The sequence below is a fragment of the Mchenga conophoros genome, linkage group LG8 (assembly GCF_057382185.1).
Source record: "Mchenga conophoros isolate Kocher_MC1m ecotype Shallow Benthic linkage group LG8, M_conophoros_male_GT1.1, whole genome shotgun sequence".
In the NCBI taxonomy this organism is placed as follows: Eukaryota; Metazoa; Chordata; class Actinopteri; order Cichliformes; family Cichlidae; genus Mchenga; species Mchenga conophoros.
Genome location: NC_140533.1, coordinates 6,336,816 through 6,349,991, shown reverse-complemented (window position 1 = coordinate 6,349,991; position 13,176 = coordinate 6,336,816). Strand labels below are relative to the sequence as shown.

Genomic DNA, 13,176 nt, shown 5'->3' with positions numbered 1-13,176 from the left:
AAACAAAACGTAGTTTAACAAACACTCCCTTGAAAATGGTCAGTTACAAGGCCTGGGATCAAAATAAGTGATTAGTAGCCAATATCCAAATTAAAAAAAAATAAACTGTGGATAACTATTTTTCTATTGTTTTTCTATTCTCTTACTTTTCTTTATTAATGACCCCAAAACTGGTAGCTGGTGGTTTATTCTTACCTGAAGTGCCCCATTGGTAGAGTTCATGTTGAGCAACCTGTCTGCTTCTTACTTTCTCTTCTTCGGGTAACTCCCACTGGTGTCCTGTGGCAGCTGTGAACTGGATTAATGCTGTCTCTCCTGGTTTTTGAGTCATTCTCAGATACCCTGCAAGGAGTTAAGTTCCCTGCTAAGTAAGTATTACTTTTCAGTGAACCTAGTTTACCAAAATTGTCTGCAAGAGATGGTATAAATTGCTTCTTTTCCCTAGAATACGTAATGAATGATATGCTTGGTTTTATTTGGGTGATAGAGAACTGCTGATGCAAACAGATTTGCTTTGATCATTTTAAACAGATATTGGGAGAAATATTTTATATTTAAGAAAAGTGCCTTTAGGTGAGTTTGTGGAAACAAAATGTTGCATATCAAAAGTAAAAGTACCACTCTTACCTGTCTAATTTAATTTTTTTTATTAATTTAGTCAAATATGCATTGCTTTGATCTGTATAAGTCACATCCATTACATTTTATTATTTATTGTTTGTTTACTATTTGTTTTGCTATTATTTGCTTTTATTACTTTTAATAGATGATGCCTTTAAATTGTAAATGATGTGGATACATGTGCAGGAAGCTGGCTGTTTACCATGATGACAGATGTGCAAACTTAGATCAAAGCTACAAAACTTATCATATTCCAACCATCTTAATGTGGACAGAATAATTGTTAGTTGAGGAGCTGCAGCTGTCCGATGAATGCAGAGGTTTAAAGTACAATATTATTCCCTGAAATGGGAACAAAAGTCTACTTTATTGGGAAATTAAAGAGAAAAATTATTAAGGATTACTGTGTGCTGCGGAGTATTGTTGATCAGCAGACTCCTGATCAATGTACTGTGACACACAATGTTGTTAGTAATGTACAGCCAAAGTCTATCACAACAAAAGATCAGGCATCAAATATTACAGAATGGAGTATCTATCAAGGAGTATCTTCATACCTAACCTGGTTTCAGGTGTCTTCCATGGATCAGTTATTCCACTTTCTGTTTTTTTGCAGGCTATCAGCATTCTTACTATTCTTTAAGGAAGCTGTCGAAACTTGTTGCAGGTTTTTTTTTGTAATTCCACATAAAACGATCGCGCTCAGTAAAAGTGAAGTGTATTGTGTGTGCAAGTTCCTTTTGAGATGCTCACTGATTGCACAGCTTTAAACAAACTAACCTGACAAACACTGAAGCTTAAAAACATTCAGCTTTTGTTAGAGCATTTTAAAAGTTTGCTTTCACTCATTGTTTGCATAAATGACTGCTATGGTTGTTTTCTCAAATTTTATGATGATCTTAAATTACACAATAAAAAATAAATTAAGACTACAAAACCCTGTTTCTAAAACAGCAACACTTTTCTGCTTCCTTCCAGTTTTTAAAGACATTGAGGCTTCCAGGATGTTCTACCTGTGCATATGCTTGAGTCTGTTCTTTGCTCTACAAAGCACTGTATCATCAGATCAAGGTAATTATACAATGTGTGTATCAAAAATAGAAGTATTGCTATTCATGTAAATGCATTAGAAAGAAGAAATATAATAATATCATTTGGTGCTTTTTTTGCTTTCAGCTGTGTCAGTGAATTGCAGCAAGACTGCAGAAGTTAGACAAAGTGTGACTCTAAATTGTACCATAAATTGGAAAGATGGCTCAAACTGTAGCGTTTTTGATATATATACCGTGGAGAACAAAAATGAGCCCATACAATGTTACAGGAGTTTGACAAAACACATCTGTAAAGGGGATCGTCTGAAGTATGTCTCAGTGACCGTCCCAAGTGTCACGAAAGAGGTGAACGTTACAGTTGAAATCAGGTCAGGCTGTGGTATGGCTAAATCCCATCCTGCACAACTATTCCCTTCTGCAGGTTAGTAAGTTTCAGTAATATCATCAGAAATATACAGTACTGTGCAAAAGCTTTAGGCAGGTGAGAAAAAATGTTGTAAACAGAGAATGCTTTCAAAAATGGAAAAGTTAATAATTGATTTTTGTCAATCAACAAAATGCAGTGAATGAACAAAAGAGAAATCTCATTCAAATCAATATTTGGTGTGACCACCCTTTGCCTTCAAAACATCATCAATTCTTCCTGGCTAAGAGATAAGAGATAAGATAAGAGGAGCCTCTGTTAGTCCCACACGTGGGAAACTAACCACAGATCTTCTGTGGACGTAGGCTTCCTCACATCCTTCTGTCTCTTCATATAATGCCAGACACACACAATGATATTGAAATCAGACCTCTGCGGGCGCCATACCATCGTTAGGGGTCGTTGTCCTGCTGCACAATACATTTGGGGCCAATAAACAATCATTTATATTTCTGAAAGCATTCTTTGTTTACAACCTTTTTTTTAACACCTACCTAAAACTTTTGCACAGTACTGTACATTTACAAGAAATATGTCTGTGAATTAATATTTTGTATTTCAATTGTATTTCATGCTCATGTTAACTGTACTTTAATAAATGTACTTTACTTTGTCAGCTTCAGGAATGCAGGAGAAGTCACATGCGATGGCCGTCGTACTCTGTGTTTTTCCCACAGCTGTGTCCATTTTCTCTCTATAGAAGTCACAGACACACAGAAATGTAAGTGGCACAGATTCTGCACTGTGAATTAAAGACTGATTGTGGTGTTATGTGGCATGTATTTGATGTATGAATGTGGATCCACCTGCTTCCCAAAAACATTACTGTCATTACTCGATAGGTTTATACAAACAACAACAACGAGCACAGCTGCAGCTGAATATTGTCTGCTGTGCTCCTGAGAGGAGCTTTGTTACAAAACTACTGTTTACTTTCATTCAGTGATGTGTGAACACTGCCTCTGTACTGTACACAAGCCTACAATGTCTCCAGTTAATGGTGGGATAGTGTGACCACAATAAATTCTAAATATTGTATAATCTGTTTGTTTGTTTGTTTGTTTGTTTGTTTGTTTGTTTGTTTGTTTGTTTGTTTTTGGAGGGTATTTTATATTTGATTACATGTGGAATAAAACCTGAAAATCTCTCTGTTACGTCCCCCCACCACATTACAATCTAGCATCTACAAACTGCACCTTGACTAGTGTACAAAGAAATCTAATTGTGTTACTGTAATGTGGCCAGCTAGAAACAGACCCTGATGATGTCACTAGGGCTGTCTCAGCTATGTCTGGAAAACCTGTGCTGCAATCTTGCTGGCTGTTTTACAAAGATCATAGCCACTCCTTAAGCAAGAGGAAATTATGAGATGTCAGATAAATAGTCAATTTTCAGTCTGCTTGGACAACCACATATTTGATTCTGGCCCAATGTACGATCACAGATAATTCTTCCATTCAGCCAAGGGGGGAAGTTGTCTGGATTTGAGGAACTGGTCAAAAACACGGCTCCATTTGAAGCTGAGCTGACGGCACATGTGTCAAAAGAAAACCAAGACATTGAGAGACAGAGTCAGCGAGGAAAAAAACAAACAGAATAACCTTATTTTATGTTTTTATTTTACTAGTTAATAAGCAAGTGTACCCCCGGGTCCAAAACATACATACAAATACACTATACATAAGGGTTAGAATATAATATATATAAATGCACAAATTAATTACATAATCACATTGAGGCAGTTACCTAACAGCAGAAGCATAGTCCAACCTGTTATAATACTTTGTGATATGTCGTTATATATGATGTCATTTTTATCTATTTGTTTACAAACGTCAGGAAGTCACAAGCAAAGTCAGGCCGATGTCACAGAATGTCACATGATATTAAATATAGGCTGGCAAATCAGCATCTCTCAGTGGGCAATCATAATACAGCAGTTTTCTTTTCATTTGTGGATTAAAGCTGCTGTTCATATTTGTGGCCACCAAATGTCACCAAAGAAGCATGTGTTGAAAAGCTTTTTCAATACATGAGCCGGTGCTGCAGAAAGCTTCATTTGGCCATTACCAACTCCTCATAATAAGAAACAAAACACCACAAAAGTTCATACCAGGCTTCACTGCTACAGTAAAGAATAACCCTTCCTTATAAAGCAGCAAAGTCATCAGGAACAAGTGTGCGATTCACACAAGGTGTGTGGAGACCAGTTTCTAGTTAAGTGACGAGGATGGAAAGAGAGAGGACAAGAGGTTGTGGAAGAACAGAAAGAACAAGCGAGGTGAAAAAAAACATTGTTTAATAAAACAAGGGTTTGTACAGTATGAATTCAGAAACTTTAATATAAAGCAACTCTATTACCAGTTTACTTCATGTACAGGTATATTGAATGGCAGCCTGAGTTTCTAGTGTCTGTACTGATTAATGCTACTTTAAGTGCTCAATGATTTGTATGTGATTCTGTGTAAATATGAGACTGCACTCATGTTGTGCGTGTATCTCATCTGATCTGCTTTGCCACAAATAGTTCTTTACCTTGAGCCCTTGCCTTGGGTATGGTAACTAAAGGCTCCACCCTGAAAAGGGTGGATGAGATTGAAATGTCTGATTATTCACTCTGAATTATTCTTAGACACTACAATAGGTCATCCAACTGATTAGGTTGCTTTTCAAGATAGCCTTATAATGTTTATTCAGTTGAGTTGAGGTTTGATGATGAGGCTGATTACATTTGCAAACAGCATATTTCATTAACATAAATTACAAGGCACTGCATGCATAAAAGTTTCAACTTAGAATCTCCCCCGCTGTCATATATTTGTCATGTGAAGCTCTAAAAAGTCTGAACCTCTCTGAAACAAGAGCTGTCTCATTTCAGTGTAGACACTCTGATGATGCTGAAGTTGATGTAGCCGCCATTATGTCGCCCATTTGTTTTGGGTTTTGCATTTTTAGCTTCAGTGCTACCTCCTTGGCCCGCATAAATATTTAGAGGCGAGGCTAGAATGTATGTCACGAGCTAACATTCGCAAGCACCCCGAGGAAATGCAGTTTCCTCTTTCATTTCTTGAGTGTGCGTCTTGGTTAGCATGAGCATGCTCAAATGCAGAATCAAAATAAGTATATTTACCTGGTACAAAAAGGTGTTTTTAGCATCTGGCTTCCACTACAACTCAACAACATTAGTGCTGCTGATATTTACTTGTTTGTGATTTTGTGGGCGATTTCCTGTCTTTAAACTGGCAAACGAATAAGATTAAGTTCCTTCAGAGGGCGTTCAGCACAGATTTAGATCACACATTAGATTGTTGATGAGATTGGCACTCTGTCAGTAAAAGTGAACTGAATCGAAATAGTTTGGCTCAGCATCAGCGCTACAGTCATGAGTAAACGTTTCTGTTCTCTCCGTGAGATTTCTTATGCAACACCTGCTTTGGCACCTATTTCACTTGTAAAGTGAAATAGGTGCCAAAGGAATGTAAAACCTGCTGCAGGGAGCTCTGTGAGGATTTAAATGACAAGCCGGCAGCAAGGTTGATGACTTCCTGGAGTTTTTTATCACCTTTACCCAGAAAAGTAGCTTAGAGTCAAAAGACTCTGCAGTTGTGTGGTTCCGCACACATTAGCTTCAGCTGCTGGCTTGTTTGTTTTGGATTATTTATTTTTTTTACATCAGTCATGTAGATTTATCATGTAGGGTTGAGTCATCCTGCAAGAAAATGGTAATGTTAAATAAAAGCCTTTGTGAATAATAAAAGGATACATTTGAGTTTTGTATAATCTGTTCAAAGTGGTTTCTGTTTTACAAATGCAGTGAATGGCGGTGCATTGTTTAGTGCTGGCACTTTTTCTGCAGAGTTTGTGAACAGGTCAGAGCTGTTGTTTGTTACGTTTCTTTGTTCTCCCTGTGCCTGTGTGGCATTTCCTCCCAGCACTCTGGTATCCTCCAAAGGCATGTTTGGCAGTTTAACTTGTGATTCTAAACTGGTTATGGGCATGTTTGTGGGGGTGTATGGTTGTCTTTAACTCTATGTCAGCTTCACGCTTTATTGAGAGGATAAACGGTCAAAAATGAATACACTACCAGTCAAACTTTCTCATTTAATGGTTCTTCTTTATTTTTACTACTTTCTACATTGTAGATACATACTGAAGACATCAAATATAGAGAGCGGGATATATGGAATTATGCAGCAAAGCAAAAATACTGATAAATAACTCTGAATATATCTTATATTTTAGATTCCTGAAAGCAGCCACCCTTTGCTTTGTCGACGGCGCTGCAAACCCTTGGCCTTCTTTCAGTGAGGTTCGTGATGTAGTCAAATGAAATGGTTTTCACTTCACATGTGTGCCTTCTCAAGGTTCATTGTGAGACCATCAGATGTGTTGTGCAGAAGTCAGGTTGGTACACAGCTGACAGCCCTATTTGACAGCGATTAGAATTCATATTATGGCGAGAACCAATCAGCTAAGTAAAGAGAAACAACAGTCTGACTGCTTGCTCAAAGGGGGTCATGTGATTGTTGGGTTTTCCTCTGTATGTATTATTGTAGGGTCTCTGCCTTGCAACATAAATCACCTTGAGGTGACTGTTGCTGTTATTTGTTTCTGGATAAATAGAATTGAATCATTAGTTTAAGAACTGAAGCTCAGTGAGTCCGGAAAATTGCTAAAACTTTGAATGTGTCCTCAAGTGCAGTGGTGAAAAACCATTAAGCGCTGTGATAAAGATTAGGGCCCAGATAAATGCCACACAGAGTTCCAGGAGCAGACACTTATTTACATCAACTGATCAGAAGAAACTGTGCGAATCAGATCTTTATGGTCTAAAACCACTGATAAGAAACCATTGCTAAGGAAAAGCAACAAGCAGAACAGCTTTGTTTGGGCAAAGAAACACAAGGGATGAACATTAGACCTGTGAAAATCTGTGTTTTTGTCCAAATTTGAGATCTTCGTTTCCAGTCGCCGTGTCTGTCTGCAACACAGAAAAGGTGAACGGATGGTCTCTACTTGCATGGTTTCCACCGTGAAGCATGGAGGAGGAGGTGGTATAGTGTGGGGGTGCTTTGGTGGTGACACTGTTGGAGATTTATTCTGAAGGCACACTGACCCAGCAACAACATGCCTCCCCATCCAGTTTAGTTCTACCATCATTTATTTTTCAACAATGACCCCAAACACACCTCCAGGCTGTGTAAAGGCTATCTGACCAAGAAGGAGAGTGATGGAGTGCTGCGCCAGATGGCCTGGCCTCCACAATTGCCTGACCTAAACCCAATCGAGGTTCGGTTTGAGATGGACCGCAGAGTGAAGGCAAAAGGCCAACAAGTGCATCTCTGGGAACTTCTTCAGGAATGTTGGAAACCTATTTCAGCTGACGACCTCATGAAGCTCATCGACAGAATGCCAAGAGTGTGCAAAGCAGTGATTAAAGCAAAGGGTGGACATTTTGAAGAATCTAAAGCATGAAACATGTTTTGAGGTATTTCACACTTTTTTATTTACTACATAATTCCATATGTGTTCATTCATAGTTTTGATGGCTTCAGTGAGAGTCTACAATGTAAATAGTCATGAAAGTAAAGATAAACCATTAAAGGAAAGGTGTGTCCAAACTTTTGACTGGTAGTGTACACGTGAAGGTATGAAAAAAACTCAAAGCAAAAATGTGTGACAGCTAAGTCTGTATGAGTTCCCTCTTTTACCTTTAAATTAACTAATAAATTAAAGTGAATGGTGGCACAGTGGGTAGCACTGTTGTTGCGAAGCAAGAAGGTCCTGAGTTCAATTCCTTTCTATGTGGAGTTTGTGTCTCTCTGGGTACTCCGGCTTCCTCCCACCGTCCAAAGACATGCACCCCCTGCGACCCTGAAGAGGATACGTGGATGGATTGATTAAACTGGCATTAGCAATAAAAACAAGACTACAACTTATGTTCAATACTAATTTGTATTATATGCTGATTAAAAAATATCCATCCATCCATCCATCTTCATCCGCTTTATCCGAGGCCGGGTCGCGGGGGCAGCAGCCTAAGCAAAGAGGCCCAGACCTCCCTCTCCCCAGCCACCTCCTCCAGCTTATCCGGGGGAATACCAAGGCGTTCCCAGGCCAAAAATATAATATATGAAAATAAAAGAATGAAACTAATAACAGCATTCTCATTATAAAGCATTGTCTTTAACCTTTGCTTATTTCTTTTATTCTTACCTGAAAGGCCTCACAACTAGTTTTTGAATTCAGTCTGTTTTTTAACTTACCAACCAAACTTTTAGTAAAATCTAAAAAATCATTTCAAGCCAGTGTTATTCACTGACGAAGAAAAAAAGCATTTAGATCCAGTTCATTTGTTCTCTCATAAATGAAAAGTGTCACCTTAGACCCTGTTTTAAGGAATGTGTTTGCTTCTTTTTTTCCATTCTTCTTTGCCAATGAGTCTTGTAATCTCTGCAGGCAGTTTCATTTCACCTGCAAGAAACTCCCCCTGGTATCATGTGTCACCTCGACTGGATAATCTAATCTGCCCTGATTTTTTACGACTCATTCACAAATGTTGTCCAAAGAGAGACGTTCTCTACCAAGTAAGTATTAATCCTTTTTTTATGTATTTTAACTAATTCTACATGCTGGTAATTGTTAACAGTCTCGTTTTCTTTCAAAAAAGGTTATAAATCATATGCATCTTTTTATCAGGGTAATCAAGTCATTTAAATGTAAATAATGTTGCTTAGAAAACCTTCAACAAATTGCTCACATAGTAAAAGTTACTTCTTTACTTAATGCTTAAAGAAATTTACAAAAGCAAAATTTTGACTAACAAAAAAAAAAAGTGCTTATTATGTAAAAAGGCTCATTTGGGGTATCTAAATTTTTATTACTATATCTATCTATATAAAAAAAAAGTGAATACAACAATTAATTCATTTTATTACTTTAAACAAAAATTATTATATTTTGTGATTTACAGTTTCTACACCTTACTACTAAATGCTTTCCTCTGTTTTTCTTTCTGCATCAGACAAGCTGTAATTTATAAGCAATCTATGCCACTTGTAGCTAGAAGCTAACAGGTAACACGAGTTTCCAGGCAAAAAGGAGAAAGAAGAATATTAATAAGGAAGTACTAGAATAACTGCAGCACTCCATGAATGCAGAAGCATAAAGTGTCGGAATATGAATCTGCTTTTATTGGGGAAACCACCAAAAATGCTTCTTGGGTGCTTTTCACTTGTCATCCAGGAGACTGTTTAACAATATTAAGTCATCCTAATCTGGGGAGTCTTACAGAATACAGAAGAATGTACCGAACACATATGCTCAGAAGCACATAAAATGTGACACTAAAAAAAAGAGGTGGGATTATTCCAAACAGTCCATTTTGTCCGTTAACACCCGTAAAGTTTTCTGTTTTAATTCTGCAAAGCTATGAATCTGGTCTCAGCAGTGCCACGCGACTTGATGATGGCACATGACCTACAGAAGCTCCTGTTTGAACCAACATTCTTGGCAGCTGTTGTGGAGCTGTTCAAACTTGTCAATCTCACAATTGTTTGGTTTTCACAGCAAACTAAAGTAGGAAGCGTGACTCCACATGTGACAGAAGATACAATGCGTGTAACACTGCTGATATGTCCGTTTATGTCTTAATAGAACTATTATAATCATATGTTACTGTCGCTGCTGTTTTTCTTGCATTCTCAAATGATAGAAATTTAAATGATTTTTTAGGGATAAGCACATTTTACTTTATGTTTAATGTGTCAAAGAGAACATGTTTCTTGTGTTTTCTAAAACAGCATGACTTTATGTGAACCTGCAGTAATGACTTTGTTCTTTCCAGCCGTTTGGGGTGAGGTGAAGCTTCCAGGATGTTGTACATGTTGACATGTTTGAGTTTGTTCTGTGCTCTACAAAGAAGTGTTTCATCAGATGAAGGTATTTCTATACTGCTTGTACCAGATATGTTACTAATAGACATGAGCGCTCTAAAGGAAGAAGAAATTGAACATCAAATATTTCCTTTCTTTCAGCTGTGTCACTTAATTGCAACAACACTGTCAGTGCTACAGCTGGAGAAAATGTGACTCTAAATTGTTCCATAACTTCGACTTTTGGAGGGAAAGTGTGTACTGGTCAAAAGTATGACTGGCATAACACAAATGGCAACAAACTATGTGAAACTGATGCCACAAAATACACTTGTGCATGGGATGCCCTTACCTACCTGTCACTGACCATCTCAAATGTCCAAGAAGAGGCAAATGTCACAGCTGAAATCGTGTCAATCTGTGGAATGGTGAAATCACTTCCTGTCAGAGTACAGCTAATCATTGGTGAGTGTATGTTTAGTTCAGATATCCAGAATAAATTGTTGTCATTGCCACTGTTAAAATAACTGCAATTTACTATCCAGATCCAAAAACGGACGTTTTCCAACCAACAACACCACCAGATAACGGTAAGCTGAAAGACAACGACTTAACCATTGTACATTGTTACATATTGTAACAAATGTTATTCAGTTAGAATAACTGTATTCCACTTCCACACGTGAATCAGGTCCAAGACCAGAACCCAGCGAGCAGCAGGAGGAGTCAACACACTTGACCACCATTGTACTTTGTGTTTTTGCCTCTGCTGTAGTTGTGTTCATTTTGTATTTCCTGTATAGAACTTACAGACGCAGAGTAAGAGAGAGGACAGTGACATACACTGCACCAGTCAGTAAAGACTTCACGGTTGTTTAAAAATGTATTTTTTCTTTGTATGATTGTTTATCAGTGCGAGGGGAATATGAATGTATATGAATGTATGTGACATATTTTCCATTTGTAAAAGATGCTGCTCATCACTGCTGACTCTTTGATCATCATATTGTTTGTTTGTTTTTTATTAACCTTTTTTTTTTTTTTAGACTTCTTTGATGTCTTATATACAATATATAGATATACAATAACAGGATGTGAATAACAGAGCGTTCACATGACTTTCAGTCTGCTCAGTAAAATGAAACCATTATGGGGAAATTTAAGAACATTTGGGACTGAACCTGTTATGTGTCTGATGAATGTCTACAGATTTGTCACAGCTCTGACTCTTCATTGTGTGAACATCAGGTCAATTTTGTTTACTTATCATCCACGATCTAATAGGGAAATGATCCAAAGTTGGATTACATACTTACTTTGTAAATCCACTGATGTTTCTGTACCTTGACTTCTTTACATAATTGTGACCACAGCTCACAGTAAAAATCATCCAACTGTTACTTTAGGCTGTGATGGATGAATGAATGGACAGATGGGACTCTCGTGGGCTGTGGATAATGCATTTCCCTGTTCCACACATGGATTTTTTGCCACCTGTGTAGCATTATTATATGTTAACTCAAGTAAACTCAAAGACTGTGGCAAGACAGTCCGTCCACATCGTTACATCATTACAGTGCTGCTGTTTTTGTTGCACATTGGTTGGCACATTATCAGACATATACTTCCTTCAGAAATGACAGAGGGCAAAAAAAGAGCAAAAGGAAGATTGACTGGTAATATTTTTCCAGGCCTACGTGTAAACCACTGTTTGTTAAGATGTTAGCCCAAAATTAAATGTCAGTGTTGTGTTTATAGATGTTTACAGCTAACACCTAATGCTGGAGTTAAAAGAGTCACTTGTCACTACAAAATAACTGTAAATGTAATAACTGTGTCAAATTGAACAGTGTTTTGTTCAAAATACACTCAACTTGTAACAAGTCTTTCAATCAAATGTGTCATGGGTTTTTTTTCATCCCATTTGAAACTATTCCAGCCTCCTGAAATGACCCATACGAGCATTTCTCCCTGAAAGGATTAAAGAGAATCTGTGTTAGGTGAACCTTTAGGTCAAGTGACATACAAAAAAAAGTTTTTAAAAATTCTTTCATGTAGTTTCAAAAGACGGTGAAGCTTCCATGATTGACTCAAACATATCCACAGGTAGAACACCTGGAACCTGGAACACACTGGAACCATCATCTTTTCTATTATCCCTTCACTTTCAAGCCTCAGCAGTTACTTTTTCACAAGAGGCATGAAAGGTTTAGGTGCTCGTCTGACTGCGTGAACTGCATATGGCTGTGCATCTTGTTTAAGAATTATTTTAACTGGTTCAGTTTTTCATAGTCTACTTGTACCAAAACGGTACTGATGTTTTCCACTCATCTGCTGAGTAAACTGCTATTTTGCCCTTTAAACATTATAGACTTTAGGAAGTGTATTAAAGGTTTCTTCACTTCTTACAGTCACATATGGTCCAGTATCTATTTTTAATGTCAGAGGAACATCATCAAAGTTCATGGTGACAGTTCACTTATCCTGGCTATTTTTTTTTTTTTTTTTTTTGCTGTTTTTGAAGTCACCTCATGCATGAGAATATCACCGGGTTAACACGAGACATTATTTTATGTATACTGTTGGCCAAGCACAATAAAAATGACCGTTTTCAAATTAACTTTGCAAACATCACAGATGAAATATTTGGGGTTTTATTTCCTGGACTGAGCCACTGTACTTGCTGTCATTGCTGAACATCTGCCCCCCTTCCTTCTCTCACATAACTGTATGAACACCGAATGGTGTGCCATTCAAAATAAAGTCAAAATAAAGTCTCAGCAGGGCTGATGGCTATTAATAACTGAAATTATCTCACAGACCAGATGTGGATCACGGGCTGTATGTTTGTCACCACTGACCTAATCTGCCCTGTTTGTTATGACTCCTTTTCAAATGTTCTTCAAAGAGAGAAGTTCTCTACCAAGTATCACTGCTTCTTTTACATATTTTAACAAAATTCTCTTCATGCTAGTGTTATTTGGCTTTTCTTCCCTTGACAAAGTCATGAAACATATGCATGTTTTTATATGCAATGCAAGTCTAATAATGCAAATAGATTTGTTTAGATAACCTAAATTGCTCACAAAGTTTTATTTAAGAAAATTAAGTTTACAAAAGTAAAATGCTGAGTATCAAAATTAAAAGTTCTTATTATGTAAAGAGACGAACTAATTTAAACAAAATTTATTACATTTTGTTATTT

The 13,176-nt window shown here is 37.3% G+C and overlaps 2 long non-coding RNA genes across 2 annotated transcripts; both read left to right on the top strand.

Moving 5' to 3' along the window:
* The first annotated feature begins 341 nt into the window (after positions 1–341).
* Positions 342–3,070, top strand: LOC146568012 (uncharacterized). Its single transcript, XR_014893505.1, has 4 exons — positions 342–368; positions 1,600–1,692; positions 1,798–2,094; positions 2,715–3,070. It is a non-coding gene; the product is annotated as an uncharacterized LOC146568012 (long non-coding RNA).
* Positions 3,071–6,621: 3,551 nt separating this feature from the next.
* Positions 6,622–12,687, top strand: LOC146568011 (uncharacterized). Its single transcript, XR_014893504.1, has 6 exons — positions 6,622–7,585; positions 8,557–8,684; positions 9,944–10,038; positions 10,134–10,436; positions 10,517–10,561; positions 10,663–12,687. It is a non-coding gene; the product is annotated as an uncharacterized LOC146568011 (long non-coding RNA).
* The last annotated feature ends 489 nt before the right edge of the window (positions 12,688–13,176 follow it).